This window comes from Falco punctatus (genome assembly GCF_963210335.1).
Source record: "Falco punctatus genome assembly, chromosome: 9".
Taxonomy (NCBI): domain Eukaryota; kingdom Metazoa; phylum Chordata; class Aves; order Falconiformes; family Falconidae; genus Falco; species Falco punctatus.
In genome coordinates this window covers 16,399,713-16,418,007 of record NC_137589.1, presented here as the reverse complement: position 1 = coordinate 16,418,007, position 18,295 = coordinate 16,399,713, and the positions used below count along the sequence as shown (strand labels likewise).

At 41.9% G+C, this 18,295-nt stretch overlaps 1 protein-coding gene across 6 annotated transcripts in view; it reads right to left on the bottom strand.

Moving 5' to 3' along the window:
• Positions 1-18,295, bottom strand: part of ARID5B (AT-rich interaction domain 5B) — a 124,136-nt gene that overhangs the window by 91,199 nt on the left and 14,642 nt on the right. The window lies entirely within an intron of this gene.

Genomic DNA, 18,295 nt, shown 5'->3' with positions numbered 1-18,295 from the left:
TCCAGCCATGCAGCGCTTCATGCTCACTGGAGGCACTGGGCTACAGCATGACTGAAGTTAATATTAAAACATGGATTCCTCCTACAGCTTCACTGAAAAAAAAAGTTACATTCACAGGGACGGAGATCTCCAAGAACCCTCTTGTTCTGTTTTTCTTGCTGCTATTACAGGTTTTTTTAGTATTTTTTTCTCCCATCTTTCTCCTTTGATCTTTATAGGTCTGAAACAATGTATTTTATTACTTCTGATACTTATGTGAAGAATTTAAGTTTTTCATAAAGATACTCTTTTGGTCAAGTGCTGTCTAAGTATCAGAGCTCAGCAACATATACAGTTGTGTGTATACACACACACACGCATATACTTGCAGTTTCACCATAGATGACTACAGGTATATATGTATAGAATAAATTATACAATTACTGTAACATGATTAAAAATGTTACTTTCTCAATTTCTCAACTTCTACTCTCGCACACTGTGACATCTAAGTTCCAGAAGTAGCTGAAAATAGGTAAGACCTGAATTTCCTCGATCAAAGAATCTGAGGAAGAACCCCCCCTTCTCTTTCAATGTATCATTAAGAAGCAATAAAGAGTGAACAAACAGATTTGGGAGGAAAAGGCAAGTCAACTCAAGCTTAGAAAAAAATTCTAAAAGAAAAAAATATGTATAAATAAAAAAAGGAGATATAAATAGGTGATGTGAACAATTCTTAAAAACAAAAAAGCATTTGATATCATCTGAGTTGGTGTCACAGGGTGGCTATTAACCAGCATAAACATTCATTTTCAGTCCCACTGAGTCACCCAGAAAAGCTGGCTCTCAAATAATGAGGCTGATGGAGCCTGACATCCAGTTCTACTTTTCCTTACTCCAACTTGGAACTGTTGCACAATTACGATACAGAACATCAGGATACGATAAACAGAACTGAAAAAGGGAAAGAAAACAATTTTTTCCCCTACAAGTCAGGTTCACTGCTTTTGCCTATTAAAGTAACCAAATATGTTTCTCTCTGAAATCAAAGCCAAAAGGCAGCATGCCAGGCACAGTTAAGAGATAAATCAATGTTCCTGAAAGGCGGGCTTTTTTTTTTTTTTGGGGGGGGGGGGGGTTCTGCCTGACAACAATCTTGCGGCGAGCAAACAGAACACCCACCGCACATCTTGTCAATCTACTCACATGAAATGGGGAAGGAAACATGAATACTTCCGAAGATCTAGACACCGTCTGGAAAAACTTCGTGTTCTAACCTCCCTGTCAAAGGTCATGGTTTTCATAACTACGAAGTCTGCAGCTATTGTAAAGCCCACTACGTATAACATGTAATTGCAGTTAATTTATCACTAAGGTCATTGTATACTAGCTGGGATTTTGTAAACAAGAATGAATCACAGGTTTCATTTTTGTGTCCCTTTCAAACTGGAAGACCTAACAGTTTCCTGTTCCAACATAGAAAATAGTATTGCTTCTATAAACCTACTCGGGTCTCCTTGCCAGCAGTTTCCATTTAATTAAACTGACAGCAAAACAGGGCCCTTGCTAATGTGATCCAGACCAGTTTGCCTTCAATGTAAATTCTCAGGCATGAAATTACATCTGAAACAGACACAATAATCCCTCTATATCTTAGTCATAACTTTAATCTATACTAAAATAACATTTTCTTTTGTCTATATTGAAGTCTGTTTTAGAATTCAGTGATCTTTTCTTCTTTTCCCAGTTGAAGTTGAGGGAATTATTCAACTTCCATTCACCTTACACTCAACTCAGAATTTTCTTCTTGCCTGTAATTTATACATTCATTGTTGGTTTCTAGGTCATGGGTAGCAAAATGATCTTGCATGTGAGAAACCAGATTCAGGACCTACTTCAAACTTTCACTTTCTGGAAACAAAATAGGCTGGTAGCACTATAAAACTAGTTCACAGCTGCTTAAAGAAATCTAACTTGCCTAAGCTAACAGCCTGATCTTTCACACAGATCCTTGGGTCAACTAGCTGTAAGGAAGAAAACTCATGAGATTTATAGGTACCATCCATAAAGTGAAGGTGGGATTGTTTGTTTGTTTAATGACCCCTCACTATCCTCTAGTCATTCTCGTCAGTACTCATCCGATGCACTAATTCCTACAATGCCCAGGAAGAAAAGAATATGCAAAAGGATAGTTACTTATTGCACAGTAACCACAATGTTCACGATGTGCAACTCAATCAACTGCAGGGTGCATTTATGCTAGATGCAAGTGAGATAGGAATTTCTAAAGAGAGACACAAAGAATTTTGTTCCCAGCCCATGGGCTGTCTGGGGAAGCTACAGCCCCCCTGCAATTGAAGCCTGCAATTTGAGGGCTTTGAAAAAACAGGGAGGAGTGGTATCCAGAGAGTAAAATCTAGAAAAGTCACAGTAGGAGAAGAGCAAATAACTTCTCTTTTCTAACTCAGGCCAGTGTGTGCCACAGCGAGGTCCTCGCTGTGACTGCCAAGGCATACTTTTCTATTTGATAGGATGAAGAAGCTTTTTCTCTGTCAAGTCAGTGACTGAAAAGGCACTCTCCCAAACTGCCAACCTTGCAGCCAAGTCCAGGAACAATACTGGAGAAGCTGCTCTTCTTTGCTGCTGTGGATTCCTGACACTGGAAGAACACATCACTCGACCTCTGCTGCAGCAGGTCTCCAAGCTCAATGGGAATTACACAACACTTAGCCAGCAGCAATAACAATACACCCGGACATCCTTTTTGAGACACTGTGGCAGAATGGCCTGAGCTTCAGAGTGCTATCACAGTGACTACCATCTCAACACTCTGATCCTGGAAAGGAAGACCAAGTCTGCTATGTACAATTGCATTTCTTCTGATGCCAGCCATGTAGCTGAACTGTTTCAGAAGGAAAGCTTGAAGCCATTCTGAAGACAGATTTTGGGTGAAGTTTTAGCACCACCACATCTTCACAAGAAGTTGTATAGATGAGTTCAGATATAGGTACCTGAAGCTCTTGCCTTCTGGGCAAAGTGAAAGATGAGGTGGCATAAGAGAAGGAGCTGCAAAGGAACCTGTAAAAAAAAGGGATGAAAAGACAGGCTGCTCCAAGAGCATGGCATCTTTGTAATCCTCACTAGACTCTGCCACCCTGCATTGCCGATATAAAAAGCTGCTTCCATTTAGATGAGTAATTCTTGTTTCTTGTTTACGTTCTTGTGTTCAACACCTGCATTTTCTGACCATGAAGGGAGCTGCAATGGCTGTGAGGACATTACCCATAAGGCACCCATTATCCCCACAAGTTTGCAAATGGGGGAGGCAATGGCAGGGATTTACTATAGCTCTGTTGTTGGTACCATGCCACCTCTGCATCTTAGGTAGAGATATATCAAAATGGTTCCTGCACCAAATGAACCTGAGGATTCACTCTGGCATAAATGTGTTCAGGCTGTCACACACAAGAGGGCTTCTTAGCTTTAGAGTCAGCAGTCAATGGCATGGAACTGGTGCCAAGGAATGCACAGGACAAAGAAAGTTGTTGCTGTAACTACTTCTCCAAGGAGCCTTACGTCCTATTTTGGTTTGGTCAAGCTGGCTAGTGAACTGACTGGGAAATGGAGATAGCAGGAAATTCTTAGGAATAGTGGGGGCAAAGTTCTCAAGGAAACACAGACAAAACTTCAGTCCTACAAGCAATCCACACAGACATGCTCTGAAGGAAAAGGAGCAACAAAATGGAAACTGCAGTCTCAGTTCTTCTATGAATGCCATCCCATTATATCATGTCTCGATAACCTTCAGTGATGAAGAGGAAGTGCCTTGGCAGCCACATCAAGCTCAGAGCATTCCTCACATCACCTGTGACAGTACATTGTGGGACTGGGCACAAAGACTTCTGTTTCCGGAGAGATTGTGCTCCAGCTGGAGGTACTATGACTGTAAGAAGCGCAAGTAACAAAACCACTGCAAAAACAAGAGACAACTGAACCACACTGTATTTTCTAAGTTTCTACACACCCAACAGAACATTTGCATGCCCAACTAAAAATACCTGCTGCCCAAGAAATGTTACATGACTGTAATTAAGAAATTCGCCACAGAAAATTTCAAAAAAGAAATTTTCAGAGCCTGGACAATAAAATTTACAAGCTCTCTTGTCACAATCTTCGTCTTCAATTAAGGACTTTAATTGCATTGTTCTTCTAAAAAGTAGAAAGTGAAGTGCTTATTTAAGAAAACCAGCCATACACTAAGTCGTCTCCCATTCTTGGGAAGAAAACCAAACAAAACTTCATTTGTGCAGCAGAAAACAATGGTCAGTCATTAGCATGATCAGAAACGATTACAGGTCCTTCTGGCAACTGCTGATTTTCTTCACTGTTTGTGAAGGTCTCTTGTTTTAGAAACAACATGTAACAAGTATTGTCCTGGTAAAAAGTATGTAAACCTTGTCTTATGGTTATACTGACTTTGTCTACAAGGTGATGAAGAAAGAAGGGTCTAATACAGAATAGAGCCTTTCTTCATCTCTTGTTGTTAGGAGGCAGTTCCCTGTGCTTCTCCAAGCCAACAGAGGTGGCAAAGAGGTACTGCTTTGTGCAGACACTGTACACAACTGGCCAAGAATCAGGGAATGACTTTTCATATTAACTTATATGGATTTGATGGTATGTCTGATCAGTTAAAAGTCTCTCAATGAGGTAGAGAAACTACTGAGAGAGTTTCTGCTGCAGAGGGTGAAAAATGCTCCTATTTCATTTGTGCAAATATGCTGGACTCATGTTATCAAACACATGAATTCCTGTCCACACTCTCCTTGTCTCTCCTGTGCACTCTGCCATCAAAATAGCAGGGACAAAATTGGCCTCATTTCCTGCGTATTTCATATAGACCTAAAATTTCTTAAATAGGTTGTCACGGCATATATTTTAAGGCTGCTGTGCTCACATCTGATCTCTTGCTCTACTCCTTTAAGATATTAAATAGGCTTTACCCAATAAATCACATGTTTTGTGCCTTGGAATCACATGGTATCTGAAATCACCAAAGGCTAAACGCTTCACCATTCACATTCATTACATGCCAGTCAGACAGCCCAGGTCTAAAAAACAAAAACTGAGCACCAACCTTCCCTGCAGGGAAGGCCAACAAAAAAACCCCGAGTCACACACCCTGAAAACCCCCAGTGGCAATGTAGAGAAGCAGTCCTTATTGCTATTTCCAACAATTCTCATCCCTGCTCCCATTCCAGCTTTGTACCACCTCCCTCTTGCTCCACCGCAGGCGGATCAAGGCTAGAGGTTGTGGCAGAGTACGGCCTCGGCACTGACCTTCTCATGCATCCCAGGCTAGTCTGAAGCCTACAGAAAATGGCACTGACCACCCAAAACCCGAGTGGGATGGAGGCTTTTTCCTGTTGAGGGATATAATAGCTGGGTAGGAAAAATAAAACAACTCTCTCTCTCTCAAAGTTTTTTGCAAAGGCACACAGGAGCCGATTTTCCTGCCACTCACATTGCTGCAATGTTTGCTACTGAACACCAGTGGTACATTGAACAGTTACCACAAGAAAAAGAAATGCTTCTTCAAGCTCTCCCTACCTGAGCTGGAAGGCTCCCCCAAAGGGAGGTGTGGAGCAGGCAGCTGATGGGGCTGAACAACTCTCAAGGGAGCAAGCCCCCTGCCCTGGTTCAAGCTGCCCAGTCCACTGAAATACCAGGAGCCTCCCACACACAAAACTACATGATCTAATCTTTGATGTTTTACAATAGCACAAAGACAACATATAAAACACATTCAAGAAACACTGTGGGAAATGTGCCAGCATTTTAAGGAACATTCCCTTTGGACATGAAGCCTTTTTTAGCCAAACCACTATGATTTTGTTTCAGTGACTCATACGAATGGATTCTGGATTAAGGTTTAAAAATGGGATATTTTCTCTTCTGCTCCTAGGTTCACCTCAAGACATGTGAATGAAAAAATAGCAGGAAGAATATTGGGCTGGACTTACATTCACCAACAGACACTAAATAGGGATCTACTAAATTTGTAAAGCTTAGCTGAAGTTTCAAATATACGATTCTAAAAATGCAATGCCTCCTGAAGTCAGACTGGGCAAGCATCATAAAACTATAAAAAGATACTTTGTCCCTAAAGATTGCAAGAAGCTAATCATTAGCCACCCATTTATAGTGTTTACCTTTTTATTACGTTATTCTGATATTTTTCTTTTGCAGGGACCTACTTCTTACTTCTACTATTGTGGTAACAAAAAAGATCCATTGCCTCTAGGCAAAGTGTTTTTAAAGACAAAGACATTTGCTGGATTAAAAACAAACACAGAAAACAAAGTCTACATGAATTTGTGTTTGACTACTGTTGGGCATCTGGAATGGCACACATTTTCTTTGGAAAATTTTTTTTCCAGTTTTTTTGCACAAATGACAGTAAAATATGTACCCAGCAGCAAACTGAGAGAACTAAATTTAAAATGCACTTTCAGACCACTCTTTCATTTTTTTTTCTTTTTAACTTCTCTTTTCCAAGGCAAGAGGGGAGGAGAGAGCTTGTACCAATGTTTTGAAGTACTGTAAGTTCTTTTGCCTTTTAACAGAAATATGTAAACAAGGTGTATGACTGTAGGGTAATGTTCTAGTCACAAAGCATTCAAGAGCCAGAGTGAAGCTATTTAAAGAATGGAGTATTCAATTCCTGAGGCCAGATGCTAGTATAAATATGAAACTATGTTCACACTGCAGATTAAATTATTTTTAGTTTCTGCATTTGAACTGCCAAAATTATTTGGGTTGGGTTTTCTTTTTTCTTTTTTTTTTTTTTACTGTACCACAGAACTTAAGGGGCCACATTTTTATGTATCTGAACAGAGGATGAAAAACACAAATGTAAAAGGACTTTTTCAGCGATTTTCTCTGTGCAACAAAACTAGAAGTGTACAGTGACAAACACTGTCACAAGTAAGGGTCATTCAGGGAGTAAGAAAACTAAAAATAAAGATAGAGCTGAAAGATTTGAGATTCTTAAAATAGATTTTTATAGTACCTTATCATTTAATTTTCATCTCACAAAGCTTTTAATCTGGAAATAGTCAGTGTGAAAGAAAAGTGGAGACTGTGGTTTTAAAATAATTAGAGAAAAACATGCATTAAGATTGCATTACACCCTGTCTACTGGGTTTGCCACGAGAGCTCACATAGATATTGCTAAGAATATCAAGTTAAAGTCAGTAGTAATTAACTAAAGCAAATAATCAATAATCCCATGACCTTGCCACAGCAAAAACATACATGAATTCAAGAGAGAAAGACAATGAAATAAACTGGTAGTGATCAAAGCAAATCCAGGCTCAAGAGCTGGGTGAGGACCTATCACTGACACATGCTAAAGGCTACAAGCCACCTACAAGGCTGTCAAGGACCCCCCTCTCGCTGATGACCGCTGTTGCTTTTTTGGTCCTGTAATTATCTTCTCTTTGCTTCATCAGCTGACAATGATGGAAGGTCCAGGATGTATCTCAAGGATGTGATTCATCTGCTGATATCAGGGGTTAGTCTACCAAGCCACAAGAAGTAAAATAGGGACCACATAGAGGGATGTCAACCAAGCCACAGACCCTTCCCACTGTTGAGTACCACAAATGCCCAGGAAGACCTGCATGTACAGCCAGGATTGTAAACCTATGAGAAGGATGAGCAGAAAGACTGCAGCTTGGCTAGTCGAGAGACCTCCTGCAACACCAAGGAATGTGGAATTACTGAGCAGACTTGCTCTGCACCACACTGAACATGCATATTTTGCCGATGACTTAAAAGAAGGATGAGGCCAGTAACACCATACAGCTGGCTGGGGGAAGATGCTAGGAGCAGAAGAGGTCCTGCAGCACCGGGGCTGTAAGCCATCTAATATTGAGATGTGTGAACCGACACTAAGTACCTGCAGAGACTGTCACCCCCCAATTCGGGAAGGCAGGGGACACCAAGCTTAATTACAAACAGGTGACGTGGGACATGCTGAAAGCTGAACATGCTCTTGAATATCACATCAGGTTCACCCCTGGTTCCTAATTAACTGTTCTTATCAGGCATGGATCTGGTATCACAACAGCGAAGCCTCCTTTCAGTGGACAGGCTGACAGTCCCAGCCTTCCCTGGGTATTTACGACACGTTTTTAAAATGCATTAGCCTGCACTTTAAAGAAACCTGGGACCAGAACATCTGGGCTTTCGTTGTTTTGATTCTCAGTAATAAAAAGTGAAAAAAATGATGCAGCTGTGGATAAGATGTTCCGGAACACAGCAGCTACCTTGTCATCCTTTACCTATTTTCCCTTCACTAGACTTGTTCACAGGCACAAAACAAGACATGGGGGAACGTGGAAGAGGACGAGAGGGAACGTTTCCCACCTTTTTCTTAAATTAGATTTTCAATTTGTTATAGGATCCTTGAATTGTACAACACATGGCGATCTATTCCACTCATGACACACATGTGTAACTCCCCTTGGCACTAATGGGAATGACGAACGTGTTGTGAGAGGAGAATTGCCCCCTACAACTGCAGGAGTGTGAACAAGGTTGTAAATATATCTCAAGGTTCTGGTAACATTAGAAACCAGCCTAGCAAATTTCTCATGGTTTATTATGATATCACCAAATCCCCTCTACGTATTTATAGCCTTGTAATTCACAATTATTCTGGGTCCATAAATGTTTTTGGCATCTGAATGTAGAACTGATACTATTATTTCACATAGTATGGTACTGTCCGTGAATGCTAAATTTATTCCAGCAGAGACTCCTGGAGTTCATTCATCAGATATTTTATGCTACTGTTCTTTTAATGATTCATTTATCCTTAGTAATATTTGTATTCTGAAGTGTGGCGTCTCCAGCCGACAGCACAATGCTCTGCTGAATTATCTTTTTCTTTCACAGCATAACAGAGTAGAGCACAGTCAAATTGAAGATGGCCTTTAGTACACTGTCAGAACAATACTGCTTACCAAGCATATCCAGACACATTTCTCAAACCACATGTAATGCTCTGGCTGCCAACATGCTCATGAAGTCATTAACCGGCATCTTAAAACGAGGGTGTGATACATATATTTAAATGTTTAGGAAAATCAAATGTGTGCTCTTCCAGAAGCTTATTTTGAATTTCAGCTTCTACATATATCAATTATACAGCAGTGCACAGATGTAAAATTTCACCTTGATTTTTCACAAGCTGCTAAAATATACTTCTACTAAAATAATACACATTATCTATCACTAACAAAAGCTTCTTTATGGCATTAACTATTTGTCCTTCACAGTGTAACAGAGCATGAGAGACCCAAGGTGAAGGTTTACAGTGCTGAGGATTCATTTTTACAAGCAAATTATTATTAGCAGTAAAATTAAGGAGGAACTTATTTTACATGGTACAGATTTTACTAAATGAAGTAAATAAAGGTTATGCCACAATGTTCTCCAATACAAAACCTACCCAGTAAGTTACCAATCATGCTGTTACATTTTTTAAATATACACTTTCTCTATCACCCACTCCCACAAACTGCACTTCAATTTATACCTACACTAGGTTTAACCCTTCCCTTCCCAAACAGCCTCATCTATCAATGCTCTTATCGCTCAAGGGTAACGAAGCCAGCAAAGACAAGCTTGAACCAAATTAACCAAAAGAGATTAAGAAGTCAGAATATTGATACTGAGGGTCTTAAAACTCAGTTTAATGATGGAAAGGATGCCAGAACCACAATCTTCTCCTGTGTACCCATACAGCTCCTCTCAGTGCTCGCAAAGGTGACACGCAATGCTGTGGGAGATGCCCAGGCTGCCCACATTGGGAAAGCAGGTTTGCTACTGCCCACTTGGCCACTGAAGCCAAGCCCCTTCCCACACTCTTGCCCAACATGTTCTTTTTCTTTCTAGCCTACCCATCTCCCACCTTCCCTTGCCTGCCCAGGCAAAGCTCCACCTTGGCAAGCTGAGGTCCCATCACCTCCTGTGGCTGAGGTACCCGTAAATGCTGACATGGCCATTCTCTGGCATTATGGCCCCATGCAGCCTGCAGGGTAGCCCAGCTTTTGCTCCTGTGTGCCCGTGTCCCTGCAAATGATTTTGTGAAAGGAGAAGGGGGAGAAAAAGCAACTCTCCTTCAATTTGAGATGTACAAAGGATGCCTTCTCTGACAAACTTCCAGGGCACAAGATAGGGAAGATGAAAATTGCATCTCAAGAGAACAAGCACTAGCCTTTCCGCAACATGGCAGTCAGAACCAGACTAAGGCATTTAGGAAGACAGATGATGACAGGCCAGGCACGTCACAGTGCACCTGTAAACAAAAGGCAAGTTGCCTTTCTGGGCATGGAAGTAACGAAGAGCAACACGGAAGGGCAACTTGGAAGGGAGGTGGTGAATAAGTTGGGTCTGTTTTTTTTCCTCCCCCCCAGAAGGGAACTGACATCCAGATCTGGCCATGGTGTCAACAGCACCCAAAGAGGAGCCTGAGCACCTCAGCACAGCAGCACAGGTTACAAGCGAGAATGATTCATTAGCTGGTATGAAGACAGCTTCAACTTGATTAGCGGAGTGCTCAGAGTCAAAGATGACCGTGGGACTCCAAGTCCTGGGCTCCAGCAGCGCAGAATTACAGCACAGGAAAGCAGCCAGGCAGGAAAAAGAGGACGTCCTCAGGGTCCACCCAACTATATCACGTTATATACGTGGTTAGTTCACAGATCTCGGTGCTCAGCCAATTTTTGGCTGGCTGCGTGGAAAGGATACAATGCAGGAAAAAGGCGTCAGTGATCTATGAGGGACCAACAGCTCTAACCAGGAACCATGGCACACAGAGGAGACTGCTGATCACCTCCCTCCACGGCGCTGGGCAAGGGAAGCATAGGGATACAAAACAATAGATGTCCCAAACTGGGTTCCCCCTGGGACCCAGAAACAATATGGGCAGGAACGGAAGCTAGAGAGAAGGCTGGGGAGGAAAACAGCACCCTCTAAACCCAAAAGTTAAAAAAAAAAGGCAAACATTGAGATAAAGTCAGATTTGGAGCACAGCAGCGCTGCACCAGGAGGCACACGTTTCCAGTTACTGGAACAAAACCTCATGGTCAGTAAGAATTAAATGCAAGATCCAACAGTGACTAGAAGGGAAAAAATCCTGGAGAGCAGACACATGTGGGTTATTACACAGCCTGGCAAGGTCAATCTCGGTGCTAAAAACAGACAAAAATAAAAAAAGCTGTCAAACATTTTTAAAGGGACACTGTCCCACGCTGGCTGCTTTGACACTGTCTGTGAATGGTCCTTATTTTTTATCTACTTATGTTGTAATTATGTAGGTTACTCCTGTTCCAACCAGAAGCTGCAACAAAACTCTTATTGATGGTGCAAACTGCTGCATCTTTGGCTTTAGGGGAACAGGGGGCAGTTCCCTCTAGCTTCACAAGGCAGTAAAATTTAACTCTTCCTCCTCTTGTTTTGCAGTAGTGATTCCTTCCCTGATGTTTCTGAATAGACCAGAACTGCAATTGCAAATGGCTGTGCTCCACACCAACGACAAAGTGCCCTGTCATACCAATACATAATTGAAAATGCTGACACAGTGACAACTGCTATCAGCACAATTCTGATAATCATGTTAGCTTGCTCCTGCTGCAAGAACTGGTGGGGGTGGGGAACAGGCACTGTGATTTAGGGGCTACCTAGAGAGAAGTTATGTGGGGTTTTGTTTACATTTCTCGGCAGATATTCTGCATTTCAAAGAACAAAATACCCACCTCCTCAATTCCTGGGGCAACACTACCACCCCCTTTTGTAAGAGCTCAAAGGCAGGCCAAAGTCTGAGAAGAAATCCAAATTTTCTCTCTTTGATAAGGCACGCTTGAAGTTTGAAATGTTGGTGTTAAAACTCCTTTCAAGAGCCACAAATAGATGAGGCTCAACACAATCTAGTGGTGAATAAAAGGCTTCCATAGCCAGTGCTGCATATTAAGATGTTTTTGTCACCCCCATACACTTCCTCTGTAATGAAGTAGGCTGTCCCCAGAGAAAAGAAGAAATTAACAGCACTTAAATCACCCCAGCATTGCTCGGGCAAACACGTGGCCTCCGGAAGGATCAGGTGGCTACAGACAACCTCCCGAAGACCCGGCCAACCTCCTCCCAGGGAAGCTGGGGAAGGTGCAGAGGACAGCAGCTGTAGTTCAGGAGAGAGGGGCAAGTGAGGAAGAAGAGCCCCAAAACACTACTGGAGATAAGGTCACCTCCAAGAAAATGTATCATTATCACAGGTTTATTGGGGGTACACCACACCTAACAACAGCATCACCTTTCAGCATTTAAAAGGCAGCCAGCAACTGAGTCAACAAATATTAGTTATCTTAAACCAACTGGTTAACAAAGAATAAAATAAACATTTACCTTGCCTTCTTCGTGCAAGGCAAGATGAAATTGTCTGTCTGCTCAGCACCTCTGGTTATCTCCAATCCCAAACATGTTAACACTAAAGATAAGTGGCAATTGAACCCAAGATGTACAACCAAAGGAAGCCTTCCTGCTCCATGGCCTCTCTGAACATCAATCCCAACAGTGCCGCTCTGCAGCCTGTTGGTGCTCTCATTCTGCTGCAGCAGTGCTGGCATGTGCTAGGAGCTGCACAAACACAGAAGAAAATGCCAAGCCACAGTCCTTTTTCCCCAAGGGAGCCATCCTCCTCCATTCAGGCTCCACAGAGCACAACAGACAAGTCATGTAATAGCCTCATCTATGGCAAAAGAGCTGTATCAATTGGGCTGGTTACAATGAGTTGGAGAGGTCACTCTGACCCACAATTCAAAAATCAACATACGGTGCACAAGAGCAGAGAGAGGAAAATGCAATAATGGGACACTTATAGGAGTTTTATCAAGATCAAAATGGCATTCAGCTAGGGGACAGGAAGGCACAAGGAAGAGGCAAAGAGCACAGACAAGGAGAGAAGGGGAGGGGAAGAGAGTTAAGAGGCATGACTTAAGCACAAAGTATCTGAAGTAGCTGCACTCTGAATAGCTAACAATTAGTTGGTCAGAAAATTATTGCATCAAGTTAAGCCAGGCGAGCCTGAACTCAGAAGCATGTGACAAACAACGAAAAAGGAGAGTCGGCGTGAGTTTAGAAGTCACCACAAGTGTCTGAGCATGCTACAGCTGCAGATTATCAGTTTCGTTAATATTACAGTTTGACTACATTACGAATTGATACTCTTCATCTGGAGAAATCACGCCTGTTGCAAGACCACTGGTTAAGTGAAATCAGAAGGGCCATGAGGGGCACTGTGGTTGCCTGGGCACTGAGGGATCGGCACTGTCCTGCAAGATAGCTCATCCCCACTCTGCCTTTCCTTCCAAACCCATTGCAATCTGGCGTGGCTTGGCCAATTTTTATAAGAACACAAGATCCGATGAAGAGCTGTGATCTCCTGCATGAAGCTACACAAATTATGAGACTGGTAAAAGAAGAGAAGGAAATGAGAGGGTGAGCCAGTCCTGCAGCATCCAGCCCTGCAGCATCCAGCCCCTGCCCCACATGCTTCACTGGAGGGTTCAAGAGAGCAAAGTAGGAAACAACTGCTGGAAAACCACCTATGGACTACAAAAGGGTGACTGCTAAAATATAAACCTCAACTAGAAGCAGTACTTGATTTTCCTGGATTGCAGAGAGAACAAAGATCTAGATTTTACACTCCCAAATGCGTGCCTATGGGGAATAAAAGGCAGGACAGGACTGAGTGCTAAATTTTCTTTCGGTTCTCCCTCACTGGTCCCAAACAAGCAAGCAGTAACTGCAGAAAACCTTCAGTAAGCACCAGAACTTGCTCATCCCCGTTACTAACGCTGCCAGTGCAGGAATGGGAGCGCCCACCACGCAGCAACCTCAGCCATACATTTTGGCATGATAAAGACTCATAAAGGATGGATAAAAAGAGTGGCAATGACAGTCTGGGGACCAAACCTAGACCTCTGCCACAACAGGCTCGTGAGCCAGAGGGATGCAGATTGCCTGGCCAGGGCAGCAGTGGCTCCCACCTTCCTGGCCTGACATAAGCACAGCGGCCATTTGTTCCTCAGCTAAACCCAGGCAGTGCTGCAGCTCAGCCTAACCCAAACCAACAGAGCCGGTGAGCACTAAATCCAGTCATTTTCCCCCCAGTCTCTTCTCTCAATTTCAGCTCTGACTCCTCTATCTTTTATTTCTTTTTCTAAAGACACATTTAGAGATGAAACCATTCATAACTGCCTATCCACAGACAGTTTGTGGCAGCATAATTGACAATGAGTCTGCTGCAAAAATGAAAATGCTGTTTTAATAACCTTGGCCTAAAATACATTCTGTTGTATGCCTCAAAGGGTTTCAATAAAAAGTCAACCTGTAGAGACATATTTTCTTGGCTTAAACAACAATCCAAAGCATATAAATGTAGTCCAACTATAATGACATATTTATAGGCCAATAAAGCTTACACTGCAGCTTTCATACTTCACTTAAAGGAAGTCTGTAAGAAGCAGTGTTATATAAAATAATTTGAATTTCTTTCGAACTATAGCCCAAGGAATAGAAATATGCAACTTCGCCATATTTAACCAATAGTGTTTACATTGCTTAGTTGCTAAAAATTTTGTAAAATGAAATAATTCCTCATTTGGTGACTTCCCACTGCTTTACCAAATATGGGTATAGAAGTCCATTTATTACAAAGAAAAATCCCCTAAATAATTCTAAAGACAAAAATAAATAACTAGCGGCCTTAGTAGTGAATGATTTAATCAGACCAATTCTTCTGGAAAAACAGGTTCTCATGTTCATTATGAATAATACATTCCTGAGCAACTCTATTTTTATATGCTGCATTGTTGTTATTCTTTATTTTTCTCAACATTTGAAACAAATATTCAGAAAGCTATAAATAGTCTTAAGACATAAACTGCCAGCATTCAATATTGACATATTTGTAGAAAGGGACAGAATGTATAACATAAATATCTCGACAGGCAGAAAGAAATAACTCTTAAAAATCATTTTTCAGGCTGAAATCTCACACAAAAAAATGCCATTGCTAGATCTTTTATTTAATACAGTCCTAAGGAAAATTTCTGCATAATTCACTAGTGATAAAAACAATGGCATTTTACAGGAAAAAACGCCTGTTTCTGCACAAAAGAAAGGCAAAGATGAAAGAAGAAAAAAGAGACAGGAGGAGGAAAAGGGAAGAAAAGAGGGAAAGAATAAGAGAGAGGAGAAAAAAAGAGGGAACAAAAAAGAATACAGAACTACCAAATCTGAATTAGGGTCAACTTTCAATTATAGGTGCATGGTTTCTCCGTGTTGTGGATTAATTAGGTGTTGCCTTAGTTTTGGTTAAGCAAGTGCCACAGAGTGTATGGCACAGGGTATACGGTGCTCACTCAAGGCTCCACTTTGCCTGGTTATTGTTTAAAGCTGCCCTGCTCCTAGCAGCGTGTTTAATTAAGTATGTTTGTGCAGTGCCACTTCTGTGGTTCTGTATCAGCCATGTTTTCATTTCATCCGGGTTATTTCACTCTTCACCACTCCTAGATACTGTGTGAAAACTGATTTTGTTTCTTCTGTAAAGTTTTTTTGAGCTTTTTGGTAATGATATAATTTCCTATTACCTTCTACAGCTTAGTTTAAAAACATCTAGTAGAAAAACTTTCAGAATCTACACACTTTTATAGGATTTTTCTGTAAAGGAAATACACTGTTTCATAGGAGAAAACAGGTCCAGGAGACCACCTTGTTCATCTAGGTCTTTTCAACACCTGGTTCAGCAACTTCCTTGCCTACAGCCAGGGTTCAATGTGGCCATTGCTACAGACTCATCCATGGCCTGCCAGAGTAGCACAAGAATGGATTTGTTCCTTCAGATTCAAGTTCTGTTCAAAGCGCTGTGCCCCACCACAGCCACTCAACTCTGCCCGGTGGGGAAGCCCTCTGTGAAACATCCCCACGGGTGAAGCATCGAGCACAGTGGTGGATATGCAGGAGACCACCTCTCCATTTGAGCTGATTAGCCTTGCTAATACAGCTGTGCTGATGCTCTCAGCAGAGACCTTTGCACAACAGTGCACCGCGCTCCCTCACAGTTTACAGCCCTATTTTAAGATAAAAAGTACCCCATCCCGTTGTGCTGGAGACCTACTGCAGAAGTTATTGCTATTAATCTTTGATCACTGCAGCTGAGCGTTGCTCTGTTGGCAAGATGTTGAGTACTGGAAAAGGTCTGTGGGCACACATTGTAACAGGCAGCAAACCCGCCGTTCTGACAGCAGAAAAGATACATCAGCAGCTCAAATCCCTGTGCCTTGGACATAGCATGTTATGCTACTGCCTTTACCTACAGCTAGGGAGATGTCAATTCTCAGACCACAATGTCAACCTTGACCAACCACTCAGAATGAGACACGTAAACCTTCATCTGGTGGGTGCTAAACCTCCACCCCACAGTTAAGCCAAACACCAGAGCTCATAGGTTGCCTACAGGACACAACCAAAGAGGGCTGCTTCACAAGCAATAAAGATCAACATTTTTCTGATTTTTTTCTCAGATCCAGGAAGCAAAATATGCTTAAATTCTTGGGTCTTTCAAATAGTAAAAAAATCATCTTAGTACTAGATTTAAGAAATTTCTTCAATTGCCTTTAACAGGCTAGATCAGTTGCCTGTATCAATGTGCCTAATCAGCTATACGTCTTCTTGAACCTTTGATTTCACTCCCACCAACCAGTCATAACGAAGAAAAATGCAATCATAATCAACCATTAGTCAAAATACATTTCTACTGAAAAAAAAGACTCAACAATAAAGCCAGAGCCACCAGCTGAAAATGAGCAACATCAGAATGTGGGTTATCAAAATTATACCATATAGTCTGCATTCCAGAAGCGTTTTCAGTATAACCCCTACTTTCAAAGGCTTAACATGCAACTATAAGCTTTAGGCTTAAAGATAATTTTCTTTGGCTCCTAGGGTAGATAATAGCAATTTCATAACTTACCACAAGGGTTTTTTTGTTTGTTAAAAACAAAAACAAGAAAACATTAACACACAAAAGTTCTGTCTGAAAAACATTAAGATTCTTCTGACACAACAAACAAATGCAAATAAATGTAGTGCGTAAAGAAGATGCCAGGGCAACAGCAGAGAAAATTACTGTATATAATTATGAACCAGAAGAAACCACACAGCAAAGCAAAGGAGAAGAAAAATAGAAAGAATTCCATGGATTATTTTTCTTCCTGGAGATGTAATGAAAAATAAGATCAACTTCAAATTGTACTTCAGTCTTCCAACCTACATGTCTAATGGTAAAATGCAAGATTGACAAAATCATTTCACCATTTGATAATATCAGAAAACTGAGACGCAAAAGATAAATCCTCCAAGACAGATCTTCAGCTTAGAGTAACATGGCTTCAATGCCAACACAGTCATGCCATTGTAACACTGAACTTGGCCCCGCATCACCTGTTCATATCGGTACAAAAGCACTTCCCCACATGCATCAGCCTTAGCTTTTAATTTTTCACCTTTCCTCCCATTATGGCCTAAACTTGATGCTCTTCTAGCTTGGAACATTTGTTAAAAGCTTGGTACAATAGAGAAACGTCCCTGGGATGTACTTCAAAGCACTGTCTCTGGCAGCTATTATGCATCCAAGGTCCTAATACCACAAACAGGTGCATTACCAAGAGGAGACCTATCTCCCTTGGACCTTGTCCCCCCGTCCCAGACTTTAGAGGTTTGAGTGTCTGCGCATCAAAGCAGCCCCAGAGCTGCAAGTCTATCTGCAACCATCCAAAGTAGCAGAGCTACCACTTCTCTCCCTAAAAACAGACAGGGAAAGAAAGTACAGGTCTATCTGGAAAGAACAGTGGGGACCTCACTGAGGCCTATGCTGTATAGCAGGGGTCCTCAAACTTTTTAAGCAGGGGGCTGGCGTGCAGATGAAGTGGCAGGCAGCCATCTGCGGCTGCTTGGTTTCCCCACCCCCAACCCCCCGCGGGGGGTTCTGTAAATACCGAGGGCCGGATTGAGGACCCTGGGGGGCTGTATCCGGCCCGTGGGCTGTAGTTTGAGGACCCCTGCTGTATAGTAACATAAAGCTCACAAGGAAATGCTACAGAAGGCTATGGAAGGGACATCTTCCTACTGAACAAGACACAAAGCCAACCTTAGGGAGACAGAACAAGCACAAGGAGCAGGTGACAATGCT